The 9,930-nt window shown below is 45.4% G+C and overlaps 1 non-coding gene across 1 annotated transcript; it reads left to right on the top strand.

Moving 5' to 3' along the window:
• Positions 1-589: 589 nt before the first annotated feature.
• Positions 590-663, top strand: trnai-aau (transfer RNA isoleucine (anticodon AAU)). The gene has a single exon. It is a non-coding gene; the product is annotated as a tRNA-Ile (tRNA).
• Positions 664-9,930: the final 9,267 nt, after the last annotated feature.

The raw sequence follows: 9,930 nt of genomic DNA, 5'->3' as shown, positions 1-9,930 counted from the left end.
TTTTTGAAGGTACAGGCATTGAGCATTGGTGGTTCATTGTTAGAACTCTTGCCTGCCACGCAGGAGGCTTGGTTTCGATTCCTGGCCAATGCAGTGGCTTTTGCAGCGAACGGCTCCAACTTTTGCAACTCGCAACTGAAAACCCACTGAAGCTAAGCAGGTGTGAGCCAGGTCAGTACCTGGATGAGGGTGAGCTACAGGGAAAAACAAAGCTTCCAGCTGGAAGTGGTGTTAATGGGGCCAGCGGGGAGGCGCTCACCCTGAGGTCTGTGCGGGTCCCAATCTCCAGACGGAGAAGCTGTGTTGTAAAAGGGCGCTGTCTTTTGGATGAGATGTAAAACCGAGGTCATAGTGCTCTGTGGTCATTAAAAATGACCACCAAAACCTTTGACAAAAGCTCTTGGTAATTGATGGTCTTCAATAATGTTTCTCCTTTAGGTACATTTAAAATCAGCTGAATAATGCTGTGAAACCATGAAACTGCATGAGAAAGCCCGTACACTGAATTACACGGCTTTCTATTCAAAGGAGGACAAAAGAAATTCCCTGAGTTCGATTTTTTGCAGCACAGAGAGGGGCACTGTCCTGAGGCCGGTTAGCTCAGTTGGTTAGAGCGTGGTGCTAATAACGCCAAGGTCGCGGGTTCGAGCCCCGTACGGGCCATGTCTTTTTCTCCTCTCTTACCAAAGCTGTTAGGTTCCTTTCCGTGGTGAGATGGGTTGTCCTGCAACGCTGCCACACAGTGCCGACAGACAAGAGTGTTGCGGGAGAAGAGAAAAGTGTTTGAAGATTTAAGAGTGTCTTAGGTGGAGCCAAAATCAAGTGTCACAAATGCAAGTGGGAAGATTTCCAATGTTTAATATGGTCAAAATAAGCGGAAGTTACCAGCTGGTCCGGCACAGTCTGCCATGCTTTTGTCATATACTGTAAAGTGGTGTCGAACTGGAGCCTCACCATTTGCATATGTGAGGCTCCAGTTATACATCGATTGTCACATTAAATGACAAAAATGAAGAGAGGTAAAGCAGCTGGAGAGGTTTTCTTACAACTTTTGAGCTGACACAGTTTTGGAAAATGTTTCCTTCACGCTGCACTGTACAATATAGGCAGCCAAGAGTCTCCAAAACAAAACAGAATTGACAGATAGGAGAAAATTCCCACTCGTCCTGAAGTTCCCAAAATCCAGCACTGAGCGTAAACAAAGTGTCTAAGTAGTGTGGGAATGTTAAACCTAACCCTAGCTGGAGTTTGAGCAATCCAGCACTGAGAGTAAAAAGATGAGTCAAAGTAACGTCTAATCAGATTAGTTTCCTTAGAGCTGGTTCAGAGTTTGCTCAAGAGTTTACCTTTCACAGATGCGCAAAGAAGAATGTTGGGGGTGCAGGCTTCAAGGCGCCTTACAGCTGTAGGGAGTGATTCGAGACGATTCGTGGCGTGTGCTCGTTCCCATATACCTTACGCCCCGGGGTGCAGTGCTAGGATGACGTACAATACCGCTTGGGCACGTAACAGCGTTATATGCAAGTGCGGGACGTGAGGGTTTTCGTTTGTTCGTTTTGTTTTGCTCTGCTTTGCTTTGTTTTGCTTTCCATCGCGTTGGTAAGAGCGTAAATAAAAAGGCGATTCCTGCGTCTACCACTAATGTAAGAGCTATTTCAAGTGCGGCGTGGTGCGGCTTTTCAAATGCTCAACAGGATGACTTCGCATGCACGTGTGCTTTCATGCAGTCGTGTGTGCAACCATGTCTGCTTATGTGCAAACGGGCGTGGTTTCATGTATGCAAAAAACTTTCCTGGGCTCTTCTGAAGCACATAAAATTATTTGGAGATATACATTTGTCTTGTTTTCCTCTTAGGCTCTAGAATTGATAACTTTTTTTTAGGATTCTAGCTTTCTCCTCTTGCAGGCATTGGGCACAGAGGACCTCATGGTTTTCCTAAAAATCTTTTTTTTGTGTGTTCCTTGTTGTTCCAAACTTAATTTTAATCACTTTTAATTAGATATTTTATTAAAAATAGTGCAAAAAATGACTAATTTCACTAAAAATAATGTAATATAAAACTGATGTTTTTAACTTTATTGTAGTGTTTTAGAAACTACTATGTCTTCAAAAATGGTTATTTTTCACTCCTAGGAATGAAAGCTGTTGTTATATGATGTTTATTTTCAAATTTTGAAAAAATCAAAGGATTCTAGCTTTCTCCCCTTGCAGGCATTGGACACAGAGAACCTCATGGTTTTCCAAAAAATCATTTGTTATGTTCCCTGGTGTTCCAAACTTAGTTTTAATCAATTTTAATTTGTTATTATGTTAAAAACAGGGTAATAAGTTTCTAATTGGACTATAAATAATGTCATATTGTCTGCTATAAAACTGATGTTTTCATCTCCATTGTATTGATTCTAGAATCAACTAATAGAGAATTAAAATAAAAAAGGGCATAAGAAGACATTACCAACAACGACCACAAGATGGAGATGTTGTCTAGACATTACCAACAACGACCACAAGATGGAGATATTGTCCAAAGAGGCAAGAAGGGCAAAGCCGCGATAAGGAGATTGCTGTCAGAATGCACATCCGGATCCCAAACAGAATCTCTAGTAAAATATGATCATTTGTGAAACAGGCAAATGAGTGTCTGCTACAATATGATTGCTACATATCTGCATTTGTTGGTTTTTAAGGAGTAAGAGTGCAGGCGGTTTAAACCTGCGATCCAGTGTGTTGAAGTATTTCACAACACTACCCCTAGCACATCAGGAAATAAATCCTCATAATGATTATTGCCCTGGGCATGTACCAAAAAATCAGTGAGCATATACATATATCGCTGTGTTGAAGCTAGAGACACAGAATAAGTGCAAACACATCCTAAATACAGTGTTCCTGCACCTTGACCTCATCCAGAATGTATCGTTTTTTGAAAGCGATTGCTGTCAGAATGCACAACTGAATCCCAAACAGAATCTCTAGTCAAATATGATCATTTGTGAAACAGGCAAATGAGTCTCTCAGGTGCCCATTGCTCATTTTCAGACACATTTATGCAATACTTTCACCATGCGTTGAGCAATAGGGATTAAAGATACCAGAGGTAAGGTTTAAAAGTGATTCTGAGGTGCAACACATCAGCGAAACAGCTAGGCATCTGAAATGCGGGGTTTGAGAGCCCTTCAGGGAACACCGTACCCTAAAGGTACCAGAAGTCCACTAGTATAAGCATTAAGTCACTGTCAGCCCTGTTGCAATGTGATTGCTACATATCTTCATTTCTTTGGTTTTTAAGGAGTAAGAGTGCAGGGGGTCTAAATCTGCGATCCAGTGTGTTGAAGTATTTCACAACACTACCTGTAGCCCGTCTGGAAATAAATCCTCATTCTGATTATTGACCTGGGCATGTACCAATAAATCACTGAGTATATATATATATCACTGTGTTGAAGCTAGAGACCTGTATGTAATAATATGATGCTAAAATGTTATTTTCACATGTAAGAAAACCGGCTCAGGGACGCCAAATATGTAATGTTGCCATAGCAAAATTAAATGTAGTGGCTCTCTGAAGGCACCAGTTCTGTAGGGTTTGGGCATTTACTGAGACAATTATTAATTGTAGCAGTAAATCACAAAGTTGATTCTTTTGATGGCTTTAGAATCCAACCATGTGACATAACTCAAACAACGCGCACACACAGGTACTAATACACGAGGATACATTTATTAATACATAAAATATGCATGTAAACCTAACAGATCTTATCGAGAGGGTTATCAGAATGCAAAAGATATATATTCAGTCAGTTACGAAGTGTTACACATATCAAGAGGACATACGTTCAGTATATCATTCATTAAGACCGTTTCGTTAATGAACTTGGTTATAACTTCTACATTAGATACTCAAACAAGTACATAACTCTTAGGAATTAAATTGATATCAACTGGTTGGGATAACAATTGAATTCTCGAGCTGTAATGCATTGAAGTTGAATACTCATCCAATCTTTGTGGATTCAGATCTTCCTGCGGGCACAAAGAAACAGTTGCAGGCTGTTGCTGTCCAATCCGCGCTCTCTGGCTCCGTGCCAGGCTGTGCTGTGCGGCTTGCGACGCTGCGCTGCTGATGCTCACTGTGGGCTTTAACTAGCAAAGTTTGTGCACAGGAGAAAAGATGACTGTGGGTCCCAGCAAGTCAGGAAGAGGACCGGTTCGTTTCTGATGAAGAGCTAGTTCTGAATAGTGATTCAGCTGTCCACAGTTCCGACCTGTTCACAAGGCCTGCTGCTGGTGCTAACCTCGGGTGGATCCTCTGGTTATTCTCTGGCAACCTCCGCTCTAGACTCTTAGAACAAAGGAAAGTTCTGGCACTCGGACACACTGGCCGTTCCGTGGTTGTCCGGGCTGAGTCTCAGGATGGTCAGGAGGCGCGCTGCGAGAATGTCCTGCCCTTGGGAGCCTTCTGCTCCTGGGCCGTCCTGCCCTGGAATTCTCCTTTGAATTCCCTTTAGAATTGTCCACAGAATCCTCTGAATCCTCCCTTCTGAATCTTACTGAATCTCACAGGCTCTCTGTGTTGCCTGTTTTTACCTGGAGGAACAGCTCATTGATTGGCTGAAAGTTCCATAGGCACCAGAGTCCCACGTGGGTTACTCGGCCCTACCAGTCCCTGATTGATTGATCAAGGTGAGATATGAGTCACTTAGTCCTGACACTTAGTAATGCAGTCCAGATGTCCAACTGGCACTCCCTAGACAGATAGGCGCCAATGGATGACCATTGATCATGATAGCCAGGCTTAGCTAAGTGCATCCCCCTTTGGGAGCTGTCCTAGGACCTTAAATCACCCTGCAGAACAGTTTCTCTGTGGCTGCACCACAGAGATGAACAGAGAAATGGGGCCTCATTTGGGAAGGCTCAGAACACTTAATTCTGCCTTATTAATAAGCCTCGCCGCTACATATCCCCCCTTTTTGAAGGTCACGAGGTCCTGAGGCGTTGTTGCCTTCAAAACAAAACAGAGTTAAGTGATGTCCCTTGCCATTAGAACATTAATCTTAAATGTCCACATTACTCCTCGAGAATTCATACCGGAACCAGTGTTGGATACAAACAGGATGAATAACATCTGGAGTATGTATAAACACGGTAGGAGACATTATCTAGGTCTAGGAATTACACATCAGGAAGTTCACTGTCAATATCTGATACCTCTGTAGTAGATATTTGGGGAGAAATCACTTCCTTTCTTTTGACATGCTACCTTTGACTCATTCATGCTACCCAGATTACATTTTGATGCAAGAGTACAGCATTCAGAGTACACTGTCAGTCATGATCCAGCTTCCCAGCAGCAGTGTTAAAATGTAACCAGTTCCTGTTCCCAGCCCCGCGATAAACCACAACACCTGTGTTGGGTATCTGCTAGGGTGGTTTGGAGGTTTGTTCCATTAAAGCAAACTAACTACCTGTACCTCTTCAGGGCTTACTGTTTCTTGGATTTCTATCCAATTCAATAGTGTGGCACCTGAAGGCATCCATGACCTCAAGTTTGGTCTTATGTTGTCTGGTTCCAGACCGTACAGTGTTAAGTTACCATGCTGTACTATGGCCTCCTCAGGAACTTGCAGGAAAACTGTTTGATTAGGTAGCTGCATTGTGGTAGCTGTATCATGCCTGTCACAAGTCATAGTGTCAGTTAAATGTGGTGTGCTGACCAGCCATTTACTTCCTACCTGCTCTTCATGGGGTTCATTAACCTCCCTCTGCTCGTTAGTAGCTTTACACCCTTCATTGGTGAATCGTTTAGACACAGCCAATGGATAGCTTTGGTAGCCATACCCGTCTCAAGATTTGGAACCAAATTCAATCTTGGATTGCCTTCTGGGTGAGCTATGAGCGATGGGGTTAATGTCACATACTCCTCTACTGAGAAGAGTGGAATCAAGTGGGTTGGGAATCGTGCCGTGGTTAGACTGGCTACAGTGGCACTAAGCTCCCTTAATAGGTCTTGTGTCAACATTCTGGCCTGTTGCACACAAGCATAAACCCACTGTATAACACCAACAATCATGTCCACTGGTTGGGGAATAAGGTTTAACCCTGTTGCATAGGAAATTGCCTGTAGGGTTTTCCCTTTCCAACTTTTGCTGCTGTCGATACAGTCTGTCACTACCCTCCGGCATCTCTGACCCCTGCCTTCTTGGGGCAGTCAGGGTGAGAGTGCCAGTAGCACACAAACCTACCAGAAAAAAGCAAACGTGCAACAGCAATCAGTCCTCCCAAAAGTCTTTTCGGGTGGCTGATCCCAGTCATCTCCTTCTGAATGACTGTCGCCTTTCTAAGCTGGCGCAGCGTGTACATGGTGTCTTTCTCAGTATGCCCTGTGGCATGTTGGGCACCAACATCCTGGAAATATGGGGAGATCTGACGCAGCTGCTGATGCTGCTCCTCCTTTTCCAGGGCATCTGCTTTTTCGATTTGTTCATGCCTGTGCTCTAGGAACCCTGCAGGGGGCGGTGCAGCGGTGGAGCATGCCTGACCCTCGGCTGAGTGGTCATCTGGAGCACCTGAGTGATCTGGGATTGTTACCCCATTCTCACTGTTCAGGTCCACCCTGCACACTTCCTGATTGAGGAATCCCTCTATCGGCATGTTTACAATCGTTCGCTGGGCGTGGGTGTAGGACACCTGCTCGCTCCCCCCTTCCCGTGCTAGGGGTTCGGGGAGCTGCCCCAGTACTGGGATAGCTAGTTCACTGTCTTTGAACTTACTATCACTCACCAGGCCCATGTCAGTGCAGGCGGGGATTCTGACACCCCTCTTTGCGATGTCCTGCACTGGCAGGCGGGTGACTTGACCATCCAGCTCCAGTCTGGCTGAACCACTGTTGGTCAGACTCAGACTGACAGACTGAGCTGGTGGCTGTAAGAAAACCGGCTCGGCTTTCATTCCCTGTCCCTTCTGGGGGACTGGGTGTGTTGGCAACCCTGCCGTTGAGGCAGGAACAATCAGGTCAGTCTCACTCACTACCTGGTAGTTGTGAGAAATAATGTTACCTGACTGCAGGTTCCCTGGGTCACAGCAGAGGGAATCGGCATCTGGGATCAGGTGTGTCCACAGTGCAGTAGTCTCAGCGTCCAGCTGGACCTCCTGTCTAACCTGTGAATGTTGCACCAGGGGCACCTGGCGGTGGCCCTGTGACAGCTGCTCAAGCAGATCCTCACTAATAGAGGACCTCTCAGGGCTAAGGGTGAGGGCTACATTACCAACCGGCTCTCCTGCCATCTGGATCCCTTCCACCACTGCAGGGTGGTGTTCCTGACCCCTCTTGGGTGCCAGGGTGCACAGGGAAAGCTCCTTTTCATCGCCAGGTGGGGAGATCTGCTCCTCTTTAGGGATGTAAAAGGTGTGTGCTTTACCTGGTGGATCAGGCGGCTGCTTGTAGCACCGCTCCTGTGGCATGGAGGCTGTTGGGACTTTGGCCGGGACACGACTTCCCTGTATATCCGGGGAACAAGGAAATATTTTTATTTCTTGTCCAGAGGGAACAGAAGGAATCTCCACATAGGCTTCTGTGTTCGGTGGGCACTGTGTGAGCACAGTCTGCCTCTTGGCCCCCCTTTCCTTCTGTACAGAAGGCTTAGGAGCCTTGACCTGTTTCCACACTTTGCCTTTCTGGTGATCCACCAAAGGTTCCTCTCTGAGTCGCATGCCCTTTTCTTTTTCAACCCGTTTGAGCTTGCCGTGTGACATCAAACACCTTTCAACCTCAGTGTCAATCAGTGTCTCACTGTGTAAGACATCTCCCATGGCAGCCTTGAGGTAAAAGCTACTTGCTTTTCCTCTGTGTTTTACTGCCTGCTCTGTGACTTCAGGGGTGGAGTCAGCACTGACTTGGGAGTGGCTGAATTCATCCAGGCAGGAACCCTTCCGCTCAATCAGATAGACTGAGGGAGGGAGAGGGGGTGGGTCTCCGCCTCCTCCAGTGGAGAGTATCAGCTCATTCACGCTTACGGCAGCCTTGGGGAGCGGTTGTCCCTGTCCTAATAAAGCTTGTTCAAGCCTGGCCAGGCGGGCGGCTACTGAATCCTTTTGTTCAGCTTTATCTAGCCCTTTCCCTCCCCCGGTGTTCTCATGGCACTTAGGACGCTGGGTGCGGTCCTGTGTGCATGCTTTGGAACGGGGCTTAGCCAGCTCAGGAGCCTGTGCTCCTTCGAGCAGGGGGGAATTAACCCTGCTGGCTCTGACAGCAAACACAGTCACTTTAACAGCTTTTTGCTCAGAGCGACTTTGGACATCATACTCCCAGGCTTTCTGCACGAATCTGTATGCATTAAGATCATCTTTCTGACTGACGGGTGGAGATTCGCAATGAATAAACCCTTGAAATGTGTGTTCTCTTCGCAACCCTCATCATTTCGCCCTGCAAAATAAGTTCGTCTAAGTCTCTCGTAATATTCGCGAGGGGACTCTGCTCTCTCGTGCTTAATGTTAAGAGCGGCGGCTATCGCAGCAGTCGGGTCAATAAACGCACTGTATTCTTCAATAAGTGCTTGACAAAGCTTCTCAAAATCATTACAGACTTATTTCATCTGCCTAGCCATCCACTCATGTACAGCTCTGCTGGTAGTTTTCCTGACCAGAAACACTTTCTCCTGTTCTGTGGCGTTTGGCAGATACTGCAGGGTATACCTGAGGTCCTGAATATAACTCTCGATATTATTCTCTGACACTGCGGGGTCAAATCTCTCTATGTCCTTCGCTAGCTCTCTCAGAGAATGGAGATTTATCCTTCTAGCTTCTCCGCTGACGGAGATATGGAAGAGATCGTGGTCAGACCTGTCGCTGCTAGAGAGAGTGCTTAATAGCGACTCGAATTCAGACCTTTTAGCAACCATCGTTAAACTTAAAGAGTATTACTTTTAAGTACGAAATCACAGTTTTACCACAGAAAACCACAAGATCAAGTATGCAATCAACCCGGTAGATCGCAAAAGATCACAAAACAATCAAGCACTGCTTAAAGAGCAAGGGGAACTTTTTTTTCTTTCGGCTTTCAGCACACCGTATTGTTGTGTATGAAACCAGCGGCGTTTTATATTGAATTATTCCGCTTGGTTGACTCATTTCAGTCTTGCCACGCCCACCCAGGGACGCCAAATAATGTAAGAAAACCGGCTCAGGGACGCAAAATATGTAATGTTGCCATAGCAAAATTAAATGTAGTGGCTCTCTGAAGGCACCAGTTCTGTAGGGTTTGGGCATTTACTGAGACAATTATTAATTGTAGCAGTAAATCACAAAGTTGATTCTTTTGATGGCTTTAGAATCCAACCATGCGACATAACTCAAACAACGCGCACACACAGGTACTAATACACGAGGATACATTTATTAATACATAAAATATGCATGTAAACCTAACAGATCTTATCGAGAGGGTTATCAGAATACAAAAGATATATATTCAGTCAGTTACGAAGTGTTACACATATCAAGAGGACATACGTTCAGTATATCATTCATTAAGACCGTTTCGTTAATGAACTTGGTTATAACTTCTACATTAGATACTCAAACAAGTACATAACTCTTAGGAATTAAATTGATATCAACTGGTTGGGATAACAATTGAATTCTTGAGCTGTAATGCATTGAAGTTGAATACTCATCCAATCTTTGGGGATTCAGATCTTCCTGCGGGCACAAAGAAACAGTTGCAGGCTGTTGCTGTCCAATCCGCGCTCTCTGGCTCCGTGCCAGGCTGTGCTGTGCGGCTTGCGACGCTGCCCTGCTGATGCTCACTGACCGGCTAGTTAGTGTTGGCTTTAACTAGCAAAGTTTGTGCACAGGAGAAAAGATGACTGTGGGTCCCAGCAAGTCAGGAAGAGGACCGGTTCGTTTCTGATGAAGAGCTAGTTCTGAAT

This window comes from Lepisosteus oculatus, unplaced genomic scaffold (assembly GCF_040954835.1).
Source record: "Lepisosteus oculatus isolate fLepOcu1 unplaced genomic scaffold, fLepOcu1.hap2 HAP2_SCAFFOLD_74, whole genome shotgun sequence".
NCBI lineage: Eukaryota > Metazoa > Chordata > Actinopteri > Semionotiformes > Lepisosteidae > Lepisosteus > Lepisosteus oculatus.
Note: the sequence above shows the minus strand (reverse complement) of the source record. Positions and strands in the feature narration are given on the sequence as shown.